Consider the following 18,654-nt stretch of genomic DNA (forward strand, 5'->3'; position numbering starts at 1 on the left):
ACCAATCCCCCAACCCAAAAGAGAGCAATAATGTCTGTTATGTTAATACATTCAGTATGGAAGTCTATGTCATCTAGTACACTGGCATATGGTAAGTGTTTAAGCTTAGTTTCTATTGTTACTGTTTCTTTTTTTCCTATTACAAATGCAAAGTATCCTCATTATGAAATATATACAGACAAGCCAAAGAAGAACAAAGAAGAACACCCGCATGGCTCCCCTCTGAGACAACCACTGGCCACACTTTGCTGTGGATCCTTGAAGAAGAATCATTAATTATTTTACAGAATGTGAATCTCACCATTTACACTATTGGTAAGTGACCATAATTTAATTAAGCAATATTTAGTTTGTTGCAATTCTGCTTTTATATGCAAGAGTTAAGGGCACGGCAATGTATTCTTATATAATGGATTAAACATTAATTAAGAAGTTTTCTTTTTTACTCAAAATTTGTAAAAACTGGTCAATCATTCTTGAATATGCCCAGAGTGTTCAATGATCATCCAAATGATACTCATCTGAAAATTCAATGTCTGACTGTTCATTCCTATATTTTTTATTGCATATATATTTTTTAAAGTTTTAAAGAAAAGAAACCAAGAAGAAAAGAAAATGACTCTGGCCAAATGTTGATGATGGTTGTCTCCTTTAGTCCCGAGCATTCTAGAAAGAAGACACTTCAAAAAGTCACACCACCAACAACAATGAGTTGTTGGATCTAGTCCTTTCCCATCAAGCTGTTTATCCAAATCATTGGGTTTACTGCTTTGCTTTCAAGGTCACTTGAATAGTCTTTATTATGGAGTATTCTACATGCTTCCCAAATAGGCAACAATGTGTGCCTGAGATTTATTTTATTTTATTTTATTTATTTTCCAGCTGAGGAACCGGGAGGCCAGAGTGAAGTTTCCTGGGAAGCAACCATCCATGCAGAGGCCTAAATCTTCATGCTGCCCTAAGATTCTTCTGGTGCAACCTGCAGGTTTCCAGCTGTCTGCCCAATGTGCGTTGGATGAGAGGCAGCATTTGCTCTAAGCTTCACAATTTCAGCACCAGTGATTGGAGGTCTGGAGAGGACTGAAGAGGCCACATTCAGTTAGTTGTATGACCTTGAGCGAGTTCCTTGACTTAACCAAGCCTAAGTTTCCTTATTTTTAAGGAGGTATCCTTCCAGGGATGTCCCCCAAACAAAAAGACATTTTGATAGCATTTTCCCCTCAGATGTGGTAGAAACTGGAGCAGAAAGTGTGTGTTAGGCAGGAAGTAAAAGGAGAAGGAGATGTCGCCAGCGAAGGTGCAGACTATGTGGCATGGAAGATGTGTGCGGGGGACTTCTGTCCTTAAGAAGGGGCTTGTGGTGTCAGGGACACCAGGGTTCAGTCTCAGTGGGCTTTCATGTTCATTTGGTGATAGTGGAGTAGAAAGAAGGGGCTGGGAAGAAAATTGGCAGCATTGTCTTCTGCTTCCCAGCTGGACGAGCCTGCCTGGTGCTGAAGTCAGAGACAGAGCTCTCCAGGACAGGCCTCAGGGTAGATGAGGGGCCCTGAGGATATCAGTGCCTGTGTGGACTTGATGGCAATTTGGAAGGCTTCTCCAGAAGCCCTGGAAATCTGTTTGAGTCACACCCATCTGGGGGCCCCTCCCAGTTACTGTGGCCACCTATTTTTGCTCCCCTAATAATGTGGGATGTAGGTGAATGGTATCTCCCTTGTTGGTTGCCTAAAATCTCCAGTGACCCAAAATTGTCCACTGCCCTTGAGCACTTATGTTCTCCTCCTGGACACTCTCACTGACACATCACACTGCTGCCCTCTCCCTTGCTCTGAGAAGCTCCCCTTTTTCCTGTTAGACTGCAGCCTCTCTTGACCTTTAACTGATTCTTCTCGGGTCACTTTACTGGCTTCCTTTCTTTTCTTTCCCACACCCTTCAGATTCTCTGCTTGGTCTCCTCCTTTTCTTTTGATGAATTCTCTCTTAGATGCCTTCTTACTACACATATGAACCTTCACCATGTTCCAAATCTGCAGCTTTTGTACTTCACTTATTTTTGTAATTAGAAAAAGAAAAAATATGTGTATAGCATGTGTCTTTACATATACATATATGTATCTATACATATATGTGGGTGTGTGTGTATATATACATAGATGTGTATATGTATAGGGCCAGAGAGGTGGTACGGTATGTATGGTACTTGGCTTGCAGCAGCTAACCCAGATTCAACAACTCTGGCATCCTATATGATCTCCTGAGCCTGCTAGAAGTGATTTCTTTATGCAGAACCAGGAGTCAGCCTTGACCATAGCTAGGAGTGGCCTCAAATATACATATATATGCACATATATAATATGTATGTATGCGTGTATTCCCCACCTAACTCTACCACCAGTTTCTCCTCAGGTAATCTTAATTTTATTATCAATGTCCACCAGTTTGTCTGTTTCGTCTGTTCATTAATTTTATATCCTTGTATCCACACATAAGAAAAATCATCCAACTTGTGTTTTTCCCTCTGGCTTATTTGTGTCATTTAACCCCCTTACCTCTTTCCATTTGTTTTCAAAAGGCCAAATTTTATGATTCTTATAGTCTAAAAGTACTCCATGTTGTAAATATACCACACTTTCTCATTCAGTAATCTAACTTGGTTCTTTTGGTTTTTCCCATAGTATAGCTTTTGTCAGTAAAGCTGCAATAAACATTGGGGTGGATATAAGTTTTTGTATTGATTTTTTATATTTTTCTTGAGAGATACCCAATGGTAGGATTGTTGGGTTATTTGATAGCTGTCTTTGGCTTTTATTTTTAAAAACTGGTGTCACTCCCAGTGGCGTTTGGCTCAGCAGTGCTCATGCCAGGGGTGTTCAGAGCCACCAGGTCACACTAGCAGCACTGGGTATGTGGACATGTGATGGTTCTCAGGGACCATGTAGTGTCAGGGATGAAACTCAGGGTCTTTCACATGCTTGGCATGTGTTCAACCACTTGAACTATATCTCTGATCCCTGACTTAATTTAATTGTATTATTTTTAATAGGACTCATACATAATAGTACCCAGTGATTTTTGGCCAGCAGATGGGCTGGTGCTAGAACCATGAGGTACCAAGGAGTGAATTCAGGGCCTCACATGTGCCAGGCATGTGTCCTGCTACTTGAGTTATATCCCTATCTCTCTAACTTTATTTTCTTCAGAAAGTTGAATAGTGTTTTCCAAAGTGATCACATCAATTTACATTCCCACCAACAATGCAGGAAAATTTCCTTTTCTCCTCACCCTTTTCTAATACCTTGTTATTGCTGTCTCAGAGAGAAGCCACCATCTCAGGTATGAGGTTGTGCATCTCATTGTGACCTAATATGCATTTCCATGATAATCATTGATGAATACTTTTAAAATGTACTGATTTGCCATCTGTATATCCTTTTTTGGGGGGGTGGGGGGAATGCACGAGGGCACGAGTCCAACTCCTGGCACTATTCTACATGCCAAGTGCTATACTGATAACACAAAAAGGTAAGCAGCACTGCTACTAAGTGTGTGAGCATTGCAACCATGTTGTTCTGCCTGTGGTCATTTGCAGCAGCTACAATAACAACAATGGGGTGGAAAAGGGAAAAATACTAAAAATCTATTCAATTTTTGATTGCTAAGTTGATGAGTTCTTTTACAACTTGGAGAACAATCATTTGTCTGCTATATATGATATGCGAATACTTTCTCCTATTCATTAGGCTGTCTTTTTTGGTTGCATTTATATTTTTCTTTTGCTGTACAAAACTTTTTAATTTAATGTAATTCCACTTGCTTCACTTGTTTGTCTTCTCTTTCATGTCCTTTGGTGATGGGGTTAAGTTTCTGTCCTAAAGAGCTCTAATGCCACTGTCATAAAATGTTTTATTTGTTATCTTTAATGTACACTTTATGATTTCAGGTCTTACATTGAGGTCTTGAATTCATTTTAAGTAAGTTTTGATTCTGGGAATAAACAGTCTCAATATCATTGTTTTGCGTGTGATTATCCAATTTTTCTAATATCATTTTCCAAAGAGACATTGTGTGATTTATAAGTCCTTTATCATACTTTAAATATCAATAGATTCTGGGCTTTAAATTATTTTTCACTGATTCATGTATCTATTTATATTCCAATACCATGTTGTATTAATTACTATTACTGTATAGTTTAGTTTGAAGTCAGGTAATATGAGACTCTTTCTTTTTTACTTTCTTTCTTTTATCTTTTGGTTTGGGGGCCATCCATGCTTGGCAGTGGTTGGGAGTTATTATCTTCATTACTCAGGGTTTAGGGATTGAGCCCAAGTGTCCCACATGCAAAGCATGCACTTAGCCCATGGAGCTGTCTCTAGTCTTCAATTTTTATTTTTCTTCTTGCCTTGGCTGTTGAAAGTTCTTCAGGATTCTATATAAACCTTAGTGGTTTTGTTTCTATTTCTTTTAAAATTGTCACTGAATTTTTCCATTGGAATTTGAATTTTAATTTGTATGTTGCTTTTAAATGGACACTTTGAGTATATTAATTCTATCCTTTCGTATATGTAGGATGTTTTCCATCTCGGCCTAGGTAGACATAACTGTAGCATTAGGAGATAGTCATTCCGTTGAAGTGAATGGAACATCAGGAACAAGACTGTTTCTCATAAACATTGTCTTTGTGAGATTCAGCTGGAGTCCGACCTTTCCACACTCACAGTTGAAGTCAGCCAGCATTTGTGCTGCTTGACTAATGTTTGGTGTTATTAGAACGATATCATCAGCAAAGCGGAGGTGGTGTAGTTGCCGACCGTCTATCTTCACTCCCATTCCTTCCCATCCCAGTTGTCACATGATGTACTCGAGGGTGGCACTGAAGAGTTTCAGTGAAATGGTCTCACCCTGCCGAACCCCTCTCTTGACATCGATGATCACTTTGTAGAATGGTGAGATCCTGGTAATGAATCCATAATACAGCTCACAGAGGATCTTGATGTATTGAGTATGAATGCCCTGATTGGCTAAGGCTTCCATGACCACTTCCGTCTCAACAGAATCAATGAACGTTAGACAGAGCGGCATCTTGAACTCCCGAGAAACCTCAATGAGCTTGGTTTCCGTGTGGATATGGTTGATTGTGCTGAGCCCTTTTCAGAACCTGGATTGCTCGCATGGTTGCCCTTCGTGTTCTGCTGATCCTATTCAGGATGACTCAAGTGAACAGCTTGTAAACGACAGACAACAGGCAGATCAGGTGATAGTTGCCAATGTCATGGATGTCTCCCTTCTTGTACAGTAGTACAGTTCTGCTGGTTTTCCCTTGGGACGGAACCTTGCATTCAGACCGGTATGTGTAGAGCCGAGCCAGTACATTGATGAGTACAGACGCAGGGTCTTCAGGTGTTTGGGTCTGACCTTATGGGCCAGGTGCTGTTTGTTTCTTTACCGATGAAATGGTGTGTCGGATTTTGGAAGGGAGAATGTTGGGAATGATGTATCCATCTTGCGGAATTTGGTATGTGGGCAGGTGGACGTGGCTATCAAAGAAATCTGAGTAGAAGTCATGGATAATCTTCTCCATTGCCATTCTGGAAGATGTGATAGATCCATCAAGATGTCAGAGGGCAGTCATCTTGGTCTTGTAGTTGGCGAAGGACAGGAGGGCGTTGCAAATGCTTTTCCTGGCTTCTGCTGCATCTATCAGCACTGCTGCTCTTTTATCTTTGAGGTCTTCTTTGATTGCATCTCTGCACTGCTTTGCAAGCTCGGACGTTAGCTTGCGGTTGCCTGAGGCATGCGCCAAACCACCACGGTGAATAAGCTCAAGAGTTTTCGAAGACAGGCGTTTTTTTGTGGCTATCTCTCTCTTGGCGTTCCTCGCACAATCATGGAGGTGCTGAACCAGTCGATCATATTCCTAGTCAACGTTGTCAATGACAGCATATTCCCATGTTGCAGCAATAGTGCCAAAGAGCTCCCAGTTGGTGGTCGTTCTGGGAGTTCTCTTCTTAAACTTTTCAGCCTTTTCTCCCCGCTCTGTGAAGAAGAATTTTGCACGAAGGAGACAGTGGTCCGATCCTGTTTGGAATTTTGGGACAACAGCGACATCGGTCAAGCAGAACTGTTGATTGAATAGGATGTGGTCAATTTTTTTGTGGAACCGTCCACCGGGAGACTCCGATGTTCAACGTTTAGATTTGGCCTTCTGGAACTGTGAGTTACCATGGATGGTCTTGGTCGACATGATGAACTCAGACAGTCTCTCACCCTGTTTGTTCCATTCTAGGCCATGGTTCCTGATGTGGAGTTCTTCGGCTGATCTTCTTGGTCCTATCTTGGCATTAAAATCACCAACAATGATCTTGTAGAAGGTGTGGTCTTCTTTATAGAACTTCTCCAACTCCATGTAGAACTTCTCAATTTCTCCTTCATCATAATTGGATGTTATGAATCTCATCATGCCGTTTTCGACACTGGAGAAGAATTGTTCCTCGGAACATGCGATAAAAGAGGTGTCAGAGGCGTCAGTGTCCTTGTCAACACAAACTTGGCCATGATCATTGATTCATTCGAATGTCTAACAACCGGAATCGGACGTTTACATTTGAATAGATGTGGCTCACTGACAGCAGTTTCTATCTTCATTGTCCACGCACCAACATCTCATTATGATGAAAGAGAAATCGAGAAGTTCTACATGGAGCTGGAGAAGTTCTATAAAGAAGACCACACCTTCTACAAGATCATTGTGGGTGATTTTAATGCCAAGATAGGACTGAGAAGATCAGCTGAAGAACTTCACATCGGGACCCATGGCCTAGAATGGAACGAACAGGGTGAGAGACTGTCTGAGTTCATCATGTCGACCAAGACCATTCATGGTAACTCACAGTTCCAGAAGGCAGAATCTAAACGTTGGACATGGGAGTCTCCCGGTGGATGATTCCACAACGAAATAGACCACATCATATTCAATCGACGGTTTTGCCTGATCGATGTCGCTGTTGTCCCAAAATTCCGAACGGGATTGGACCACCGTCTCCTTCGTGCAAAATTCTACTTCACAGAGTGGGGAGAAAGGGCTGCAAAGTTTAAAAAGAGAACTCCCAGAACGACCACCAACTGGGAGCTCTTTGGCACTATTGCGGCAACATGGGAAGATCGACTGGTTCAGCACCTCCATGAATGTGCGAGGAACGCCGAGAGAGAGATAGCCACAAAAAAACGCCTGTCTTCGAAAACTCTTGAGCTTATTCACCGTGGTGGTTTGGCGCATGCCTCAGGCAACCGCAAGCTAACGTCCGAGCTGGGAAAGCAGTGCAGAGAAGCGATCAAGGAAGACCTCAAAGAGAGAAGAGCAGAAGTGCTGGTAGATGCGGCAGAAGCCAGGGAAAGTATTCGTAATGCCCTCCTGTCCTTCGCCAACTACAAGACCAATTTGACTGCCCTCCGACGTCCTGATGGATCCATCACATCCTCCAGAATGGCAATGGAGAAGATTATCCATGACTTCTACTCAAATCTCTTTGATAGCCATGTCCACTTGCCGACATACCAAATTCCACAGGATGGATATGTCGTTCCCAACGTTCTCCCTTCCGAAATCCGACAAGCCATTTCGTCAGTAAAGAAACGAACAGCACCCGGCCCAGACAAGGTCAGACCTGAACACCTGAAGAACCTGCCATCAGTATTCATCAATACACTGGCTCGGCTCTCCACACGCTACCTGTCTGAATGCAAGTTTTCGTCCCAATGGAAAACCAGCAGGACCGTACTACTGTTCAAGAAGGGAGACATCCATGACATTGGCAACTATCGCCCGATCTGCCTATTGTCTGTCATCTACAAGTTGTTCACTCGAGTCATCCTAAATAGGATTGGCAGAACACTAGATGAAGGACAACCATGCGAGCAAGCCGGGTTCCGCAAAGGATTCAGCACCATCGACCATATCCACATGATAACCAAGCTCATTGAGGTTTCACGGGAGTTCAAGATGCTGCTCTGTTTAACGTTCATTGATTTAAAGATTTTGACTGCGTGGCCGCCCACCTACCAGATGGTCAGACTTCTTCATCAAGATCATGAACAATCGGTTTGAGGCTCTTCATGTTCCCAGAGCGAACAGGTGCCGTTGGGCTACACTGGCACGCGACAGGGACGAATGGAGACGTTTCTGGTGCCCGCTCGAGCAAATCGATGACTAACGGGAAGTTAAGTGATTAAGTGATAATTGGATGTTAGTCCGTAGACAATGAGGATAGAAAATGCCAGCAGTGAGCCACATCTATTCAAGTGTAATAGTCCGATTTGGGTTGTTAGGCATTTGAATGAATCAATGCTCATTGCCAAATTCACGTTGACAAGGCCACCGATGCCTCTGGTGCCTCTTTTGTCGCATGTTCTGAGGAACAATTCTTCTCCAGTGTCGAAAACGGTGTGGTGTGATTGATGCCTTCTTGTCTCAGTCAGACCAATGATGTCGTACTTGATCTTTCATGCTTGTACCATTAGGTCCTCAATGGATGCATCTGATGCCAGCATACATGCATTAAAAGTACAGACAATCATTTTTGTCCTCCTTCATTTTGGCAGCCTAGTTTGGCCTTGAGATTTTATCAGCCTCTCCTTCCTCATCCTTCTCAACGCTGCCGTATTGGTGACTCCATTAGGATCAGGGGAATGAGACCCATTGTGATGACTGGTTTTGGCATATTGAATATGCCACAAATAGCTCGTGAGGCTCTGCCATGCAGGCGGAATACTCTTGGTAGCTTGCCAGGCTCTCCGAGAGGGATAGAGGCTTTTGGGGCGGCCTCTAATCGCCCTTGTAGGTGTTCATGATTCAAACCATATTTGAACCCTATCAAATGTGGTGCAATAATCCTGGAAGATCGGTATTAAGTGTCTTATGATGTGTTGCGCTTCGCGGCTGTGCGGTCCCGAAAGCATCCTGGAGTGTGGCAGTGGCTGGGTAGTGGAAGTAGTGGAGGTAGTGGAGGTCTGCCAGTAAGGTATTTATCTGGTACTGGTAGGGTCGGTCTTCTGTGCATAATCCAATCCCTGGGTCGCTGGCGTGGTTGGTGGAAGCAGACAGGGCAGGGTAGAGTGGGGCTCCTCGTTTTAATCCTTTTGTCACCTGTGGTTGGTGGGAGCAAGTGGAGGATCTCTGTCCCCAGGTCAACATGACGAATGACCTGGTACCGAGTTGAGCAGGAGGAAGAGAGCAGCTTGGAACGCCTTCAAGAGCGTCAAAGAAATAGCTAAGAGGACAAAGAACCTCTGGCTCTGGGCACATCTCTTCGATTCCACTGTTCTTCCTGCATTAACATATGCCTCACAGACCTGGGCCCTATGAAAACAGGATGAGAACTCTACTTGGGTTTCCCAAACTGGAATCGAAAGAGCTATGCTTGGAGTATCACATTTCACTCAAATCAGAGAAAGAATCTGGAGTTCTGACCTCCATCGACAGTCAAGAATCAGGGACGCTGTCTCGTTTGCCAAGGTGTCGAAAATCAGATGGGCTTGACACATAATGAGATTTGAAGACGACCGCTGGACTAGAGCCGTTACAGACTGGATACCACGGGATGTCAAAAGACTGCATGGCTTCCCACCTACAAGATGGTCAGACTTCTTTGTCAAGATCCTGAACGATTGGTTTGAGACTCTTCATGTTCCTAGAACGAACAGACGCCATTGGGCTACACTAGCACGGAACAGGGACGAATGGAGACATTACCGGCGCCCGCTTGAGAAAATTGATGATTAACGGGAAGTCAAGTGATCAAGTGATCAAGTTTTCCATCTCTTGTTATACATCTTTTTAACAATGTCTTGCAGCTTTTGTTGTATAGGTATTTCATACTACACTTGATCTTAGCCAAAAGGCTGAGAAGCGGTAGCACAGTGGTAGGGCGTTTGCCTCACAAGCGGCCAACATGGCCGACCCGAGTTGGATTCCTCCACCCTCTCGGAGAGCCCGGCAAGCTACCGAGAGTATCTCGCCTGCACGGCAGAGCCTGGCAAGCTCCCCGTGATGTATTCGATATGCTAAACACAGTAACAACAAGTCTCATGATGGAGACGTTACTGGGCCCGCTCGAGCAAATCGATGAACAACGGGAGGACCGTGACTGTGACCGAGGTATTTCATCTTCTTTGTTAAAATAATTACTAAGTAAGGCCATATGAGCCCCGGTTCAATTCTTAGCACTGCATAATCTCCCAAGCACTATTAGGAGTTATCTCTAGGCACTGAGCTGGAAGTAGTACCAGTACTACCAAGTCTGACTCAAATGAAGAAGGAGGAGGAGGAATAGAGAACAGCCTTTCCTTATTCCTCACTTTTAATTTTTATTTATTTTTGGTTTTGGGGCCACACCTGGCAATGCCCAGGGGTTACTCCTGGCTCTGCACTCATGAATCATTCCTGGCAGTGCTCGGTGGACCATATAAAGTGCTGGGGATCATACCCTACTCAGTCATGTGCAAGACAAGCACCCTACCAGCTGTACTCTATCTCCTGCCCTATATTACTCACTTTTTAAGGAGGAGGGCTGTCTCCCAAGTGGTGCTCAGGTGACTGAGAACTCACACTGCAATTATCAGCCGATGGACCAACAGTTCAATTCCAGGGCCTGATAATGTGTTGCTGCTCTGACTGCAGTGCTGGGGTTCCCTGGGATATCCCAACAGTGTTGAGGTCCTTCAGAGCCACATTCCGTGATGTGTTGGTGACCATATGTTACTAGGGAATGAACTGCTTTGGGTGCATGTTAGGCCTGTGCCCTAAGAGCTGTGTTATCTTCCAACTCTCTTGTACTTGATTTTAAAGGCGTAGTTATTGATTTACCACCATTAAGAATGATACGAGCAACTTATTAATAATGGCCCTTGTTACATTGAGATGTGATCTTCCTGTGCCTATTCTATTGAGGTTTTTGTTGTTTGAGGTTGGTTTTGTCTGTTTGGGGGCTATACGTAGTAGTATAAGGAAGCTATTCCTGCTCAATGCTCAGGTGTCCTTGCAGTGCTGTGGATAGAACCTGGGGTTCCTACATACAAAGCAGGTGCTCTAGCTCTGAGTTATCTCCCCAACCTTTCATGTTTTCTTGTCCTGAAACATCTGTCAAGGCAGAGTACTCTGTCAAAAATCATTTTCCTTCAGAACTTTAAATCTCCCATGTCACTCTTTTCTGATTTTTATGATGTGTGTGTGTGTGTGTGTGTGTGTAAAAATCTGTGGAAATTCCCTTAACTATCATTTGTTTTCCCCTAAATGATTAGAGTATCCAATTCTTATCTTTCATTTTTAATGCTTGAAATATAGTGGGGCTGGAATGATAGCACAGCGGGTAGGGTGTTTGCCTTGCACACGGCCAACCCAGGTTCAATACCAGCATCCCATATGGTCATGATCCCCCGAGCACCACCAGGAGAAATTCCTGAGTGCATGAGCCAGGAATAACCCCTGTGCATTGCTGGGTATGACTCTTTCTCTCTCTCTCTCTCTCTCTCTCTCTCTCTCTCTCTATATATATATATATATATATATATACACACAAACATATATATATATATAATGTCTTTCAAGGGGTGTGTCTGTTTGAGCTTATCTGGGCAGAGGATACTAGTTGGTCTCTTAGATGTTTAATTTCTTTTCAACTTAGGGAAATTTTTGGATATTTCTTCAAATATATCTCTTTTCCTGGGACCCCGTGACGTTGCTTGTTCCTCTGGATTTGGTTCCCTAGGGTTCTCACACTGTCTCACAGTTCCCCATTTTCTTCTGACTATGTGGTTCTGGTGGACTGTATTCCACTGTCGTAACTGCTAACTCCCCAACTCCCATTTCTTGTTGACTGTTAAGCCACCTCACATTGTATTATTTAGCTCAGCTATTGTATTTTTAAGGCTATTAATTCTGTTTGAAGTTTTTTTTTTTAAATAAGTTTCTCTGTCTTTGTTATAATCTCAGCTTGACAATGGAGTGGAATGGAAATAAAATGTTGGTTCTTTTTATTTCTCATTATATTAAACTTTGGTTTTAGACTTTTGTGTGTGTGTGTATGTGTTGTGTGTATGGGTGGGTGTCACACCCAGTGGTACTCAGGGATTATATCTGGCTCTATGCTCACGGATCACTCCTGGTGGTGATTGGGGACCATATTCAGTGGCAGGGATCAAACTGAGTTTTACCACATGAAGGCAAGTACCTTAACCCTTGTACTCTCTCTCCAGCCCTCACTCTATTTAACTTTGATGGTAGTTTTTTTTTGGGGGGGGGGGAATTTTGGGTCATACCTAGTGGAGCTGGGAGATACTCCTGATAAGTGTTTTAAATTCTTCTTTATGTAGGCTACTAGGTTCTGCTACATTTCAACTTTCTTCCAGAGTTTTATTTTGCTCTGTCACTTGTGACAGACTCCTCTAGGTCCCCATTTTGTTTATGACTGTGTTGTAACCACTGTGTGTTGTTATCTTACTCCCCCACCCTCACAAGGGTTGCCACAGAGCCTTACATCAGATTTGTAGGCTGCAGGATATACTTCTTGGAAACTTACCTGGATACCAAGTGTGTGCACCTATTTAGGTGATTGGGGGTCTAGTGAGAATATGGGTAGAAAGATGCTTGGCCACATGCAAAGCAAGCATCTTAATTCCTGTGCTATCTCTCTGGCTGGCTCTGTTTAGTGAATTTTTTTAAGGGAAGGTGCCACACCCAGCTGTTCTCTGCTTACACCTGGCTCTGCACTCAGTGTTCACTCCTGACATGCATAGGGACCCATATGGTATACCAGAGCTCAAACCCAGGTCAGGTCCTGCAAGGCAAGCTTCTGACCCACTGTACTATCTCTTGTACCACTCCCCTACCACTATTTAGTGAATCCTAAATGATCTTATGGGTAAGGAAGCTGAGGCCCAAAGAGAATGATTCAATTCCTATTGTTTCATTCTTTCTACTAAGACAATTCTCATGATTAGAATTTTAAGAAAAGAATATCGGAGCATGGTTTGTCTGGGGAAGGGTAGAACCCCTTCACTCCCAGGTGTACCCGAATGGGAGGGTCTTTTCCATAAAATGAAACTAGGGTTCTGAACCTTGTAAACAGGAGTGAAGGGGCCAGGGTAGATAGATAGCCAGGGGTCGGGGTGCCTGCTTACACAAACAAGGCACTAGAAACTGAGTTTGATCCCTAGCCCTATGTGCTACTTCCAAGCACCTTTGGAGTGGAGTCCTGGAGGCCCCTAATATCTTCAGGGTGGTCCTAATGATTCTTAGCACTGCTGGACCTGAGAATTGAACCATCTTGTGTGGTTGGCTGAGAACCTCTAGGAGTGGTCCCAATACCTTCAAGCTTTCCTATACTGCTTGGAACCCCCTTAAGAAAAGGAATGAACCCTGAAATCACAATTGTTTTTTATATTGCTGTCCAGAAACATCCTTAAGTTTTGCCATCTTTCTACTCCTAAATCTTATTTTTTGTTTGCATATTTTGGTTTTGGTTTAGTTTTTAGTCCACATTCAGAGGTGTTTAGTGGTTACTCCTGGGTCTGCACCTAGGAATTATTCCTGGTGGTGCTCGGGAATTGACCCCAGGTAGCCTGCATGCAAGGCAAGCACCTTATTCATTGTACTCTATCTCCCTGGCTGTTCTACTTTTAAATCTTGTTTTAATGGTTCCCTGCCTTTGATACTGGTCTCTTTGCTGCTGGTCCTCACTACCATTTCTCTCTAAAAATGCTCATGCAATCTCCTACTCAGTTCTCTGCTAAAAAATAAAAATAAAAACAATAGATTCCCATTACCCTTGCCTTTTAAAAAAATCAATCTTTATTGAATTCACATTGGCTTATTACACCTAAAAGTTTCAGACATACAGTCTTATAATTTGCTATCTGAATATCTTCATCCCTTAGAAGGATTTTTTTTAAATATCTCAATTCAACTTTTTATTATTCTCATCATGACATATAGTATGTATATGGATGGAAATTTTTTATCAGCTAATTATATGAAAAGATAAATAATGTAATACATGTGACCCAAAATAAGCAAAGCAAAAGACTTTCTGTCAAGAAGAAAAATTTCAGATCTGGGAGACAAAGACAGAGGTAGAGTGCCCTGACATGGGCCTGATCCAACATGGTTTCTTTTGGGGAGACTGGGAGGTACTCAGGAGCCTCAGGGATTACTCCTGGCTCTGAACTAAGAAATTACTACTGGTAGTGCTCAGGGGATCATATGGGATGCTGGAGATCGAACCCAGGTTGGCTGTGTGCAAGACAAGTGCCCTACCCACTGTACTCTTTCTCCTGCCACGTCGTTTCTTGAGTAGCAGATGCAACCTTAGACCGCTCTGCCATCTTGGCTGAAGCGATAGCACAGCGGGTAAGGTGTTTGCCTTGCAAGCGGCCAACATGCCTGACCCAAGTTTGATTCCTCCGCCCCTCTTGGAGAGCCTGGCAAGCTACCGAGAGTATCTCGCCCGCACAGCAAAGCCTGGCAAGCTACGCGTGATGTATTCGATATGCCAAACACAGTAACAATTGTCACAATGGAGACGTTGCTGGGCCCGCTTGAACAAATCGATGAACAACGGGAGGACAGTGACAGTGAGAGTGACAGCAGATGCAACCCTGGAGGCCCCAGAGCATCACTGAACACCTAACACCACAAGGGTGGCCTGGGTAATTCCTGGCACTGCAGGGCCCAAGCAGCACTACATCGTTAGGCTCCAGTACTGAACCCCTGACCCAGTTGACCTTCTGGACCCCCCAAGTACCACTTGGGAAACCCCAAAAGGAAAAACATTTCAGATCCATGAAAAAAACAATACTAATTTTTAAAAATTGTATTTACTTAGAAGAAATATTTAGAATGTCAACAAACCATGTGCCAAGTTTTTTGTTTGTTTTGCAATTACTGCATGGTATTCAGTTCAGAAAAAAAATCATTTCATATAAACTACATTAGAGACAACTAAAGATTTAAAAAAAAACTACCCTGAGGTGTGGAATGTAGCTCAATGGGTAGAGCACTTGCCTTGCATGTGTGAGGTGCAGAGTTCCCTTCTAGCTCTGCAAAAACCAACCCAAACCCAAACCCAAACCAAAAACCCAGATAAAACTGTACTGTGCACCAACAAGACCCTGCTTTAAATTTTATGCCAATTTACAACCTCCATCCTATGCCAGACAGAGTTAGCTATTAAACATGCTAAGAGTATAGGATATGTTTTCTTTTTCCTTTGTTTTATTTTGAGCCTTACTGAGCTCTACTTAGTGCTCAAGGACTATTTCTGTCGTTGGAGGCCCATGAAGTGCTGGACACTGAACTGGGACTCCTGTATGCAAAGCATATATTCCAGCCCTCTGTCCTTTCCTGATCCCTAGGTTTCAGGACAGAACCATCTGAAGACACACTGAGCAGAGTATTAACTATATGAAAAAGGACACTAAACAGTTTAAAAGCACATCTTATACAGTTTTATATTTCAATTTTGCTCTTTGAAATTAGATTATATATGAGAAATTTATAGCAAGGGGGTAAAAAAATAGCTGTGTTAAAACTAAGTTACTATGCACCTCATCCTCATCATCTTTTTTTTCTGTAAGGGAAAACCCTGTGGTGCTCAGGGATCACTCCTGGCAGATTCTGGGGACTATATGGGATGCTGGAAATTGAACCCTGGTTGGCCGCATGCAAGGCAAGCACCTTACCCAGTGCTCTATTTCTCTGGGTCCCCTCTATATAATTTTTATCTTGCATTGTTTTCTCCTCTTCATCTTTTTCCTTTTTCCTTTGGGCTGGAGTGATAGCACAGCGGTAGGGCGTTTGCCTTGTGCGCAGCCAGCCCGGCCGAGCCAGGTTCGATTCCTCCACCCCTCTCAGACAGCCTGGCAAGCTACCGAGAGTATTCAATATGCCAAACACAGTAACAAGAAGTCTCATAATGGAGACGTTACTGGGCCTGCTTGAGCAAATCGATGAACAACGGGAGGACAGTGTTTTGTTTATTTCAATCCCCACGACTCTCCTTTTTGCTAAATCATTGTTCCTTTCATTCAGATGCAGCTACATCCTTTTTGTATCTTTATTTCAATTGTCCCTTTTGGAGAGTCCGGCAAGCTACTGAGAGTATCTCGCCCGCACAGCAGAGCCTGGCAAGCTACCGGTGGTGTATTCAATATGCCAAAAACAGTAACAACAAGTCTCACAATGGAGACATTACTGGTGCCCGCTCAGCAAATCAATGAATAACAGGAGGACAGTGTTACTTCAGCTTAGTAGCCTTCTTTCCACAGGACTGCATGTCATGTGCAGCAGTGCTATTCCACAGCACTCCCACTTTCCTTGCAGCATCACTGATGAATAAGTCAGGTTGTTCTCCTTTATGTTTTATGAGCTACTCAGAACAAACAAAAATTAGACCAAAGAGATCTCTTCTGGTGCACAAGGATCCTTGGACTTAACTCTTTACAAGGGATGCAGGTTTTTTGTTTCTTTTTCCCAATAGGCCTTGCCACCTTTGCTCTATCTTCAAGTTTTTCTTTCTTTTTAGCAGGCATTCTCTCCAATTCTCTGAGTTCTTAGAAAATGTCAAGAAATTAATTGATGTCCCTTTAGTGTCCTTCCCAGGAAGTCTTTACCAACAATGAGCTTGATCATATTTTGTATCTTGACTTCTTAGGGTCAGTCATTTTGCCCATGATTAATCATTTTTCCTCAATGAGACTGAGAGCTGTCCATTGCCCGTTTGGCAACTCGCTTGTGTTGTGACTCTAAATCTCTGTGAACCACAATGAAGATAAAGTTCTCTACTTGGTTATAAGACTCAACCCAAACTTTACCTTGCCAAAATTTGATATCCACCACTCCCATCCTGTTACTCCTCAGATGTGCCCTTCGGGTTTCTCTGCTTTATATTTCCTTCTCCAGGGATGTTCTTAAATCCTCCACCTCAGTTTCTCATTTACAGTCATATTTCAAAGATGAACTCAGATGTTGGTTCCTCATGGAAACTTCCTCAACACATTCCAGGATGACTTTTTTTTTCTTGCTTTTTGGGTCAAATCCAGTGATGCTCAAGGGTTACTCCTAGTTCTACACTCAGGAATTATTTCTGGTGGTGCTTGGGGAACCATATGGGATGCTAGGGATTGAACTAAGGTTCATGCATGCAAGGTAAACACCCTATCTACTGTACTATTGTCCAGACCCAGGATGACTTCTTGTTCCCTCTTTTGTACTCTCATCACACTCCCAGTAGACTTGGGTTATATGCCTTAACAAGTATGCTTAGAAAAGCCTGTTTCCTATCTATTCTGGGAACAAGAAGCAATACCATACAAGCAAGGTCTGTTTTCCTCGGTTTCATTTTCCTATGCTCAGTGTCATGCCTGCATGCAGTGTTTGGTGAGTCTTAAATAACTATACAGATACAGAAACAAGGTCCAAAGAACTTAAGTCACAGGCTTAAACCAACTAACCCATCAGACAGAAATTAATTTGGAGAGAGAAATGGTAAATTAGACTGTGCTTTTAGAGGCTTCCTAAGGACCAGGGTGGGGGCAGCTGGAAGGGTAGTCACCACCCATTATCTTTGTTCTTTAGGAAAATACGTTCTAATATCAAGGAGATGTGGATTATAGAGGAACGTCTTCTTGCACCTGAGTTTTTGTAGACAAAAATACTGACCCAGACTGTTGCAGGCATAGCTATGGAAAGCTTTGGGGCAAAAAACAAAGAGACTTTCTGGTTTTTAAACAATCTGGCTCAAGTTAGAAAGTTCTATTAAAGTTGGAAAATGGCTGAGCTGACACCTGAAGAAGAGGCTACAGACTGTGTCGGCCCACAAGCAATAGTGGAACCGGTGAGAGAACCAAAGTCTCCAACCATGTTCCCAAGGAGCTCAAAGTTGTTTGGGGGAGGGGAGCGATGAGGGAGCCCTCACTAATTAAGCCTTTCCCCCGTGAACGAATGTGAGGCTAATAAGGCAGCCCCATTCCAGGGCACCTCCACACCAAGCCAGCCGGTCTGCCTGTTTATTGCCCGTATGGAGATCATTAATGCCTCTTGACACTGGGGTCACTTCTGGGGTCAATCCCTGAGCCCGGTCTGCAAAACAAGGGGAAATGAACTTCCCAGCACATGTGGCTTAGGCTTGACGGGGAGGGGGACTCCCATCACCCCACACCTCAGTTCTGGGAGAGATCAGCACCCCAGGCTGTCAGACCCCCCAAAACAACACCGCCCTGCCCACACTGTGAGGGGTGAGTGGGTGGGGGTCCTGGGAAAGGGCGACGGGGCGGCCATCCCGGGGCCGGGAAACCCCCACTGAGGCCGTCCCAAACGACAGACGGACACTAATCCCCTGGCGACCGACAGGCTGCGGTGGTGTCTGGGAGCCGCAGCTGCAGTCGGCAGGGCCCAGCGTCCAAGTCGCAGGTGGCGGGAAGGCCCCACAGCCATGTGGGCGCGAACTGGGCCTCCACCCACCCACACTGGCCGCCCTCTCCGCGATTGGGCCTCAGGGCGCTCCGCGTTCCAAGATGGCGGAGCGGGGCGGGGTTCCGGGGCGAGCGCGGCTGTGATTGGCTAGACTCGGGCTCCACGCGGGATGGACGGCTTCGAGAGCCACTCGG

At 43.9% G+C, this 18,654-nt stretch overlaps 1 pseudogene; it reads right to left on the bottom strand.

Moving 5' to 3' along the window:
- Positions 1-9,759: 9,759 nt before the first annotated feature.
- On the bottom strand, positions 9,760-9,906 carry LOC130036407 (uncharacterized; annotated as a pseudogene).
- Positions 9,907-18,654: the final 8,748 nt, after the last annotated feature.

The sequence above is a fragment of the Sorex fumeus genome, unplaced genomic scaffold (assembly GCF_029834395.1).
Source record: "Sorex fumeus unplaced genomic scaffold, SorFum_2.1 ptg000063l, whole genome shotgun sequence".
Classification (NCBI taxonomy): Eukaryota; Metazoa; Chordata; class Mammalia; order Eulipotyphla; family Soricidae; genus Sorex; species Sorex fumeus.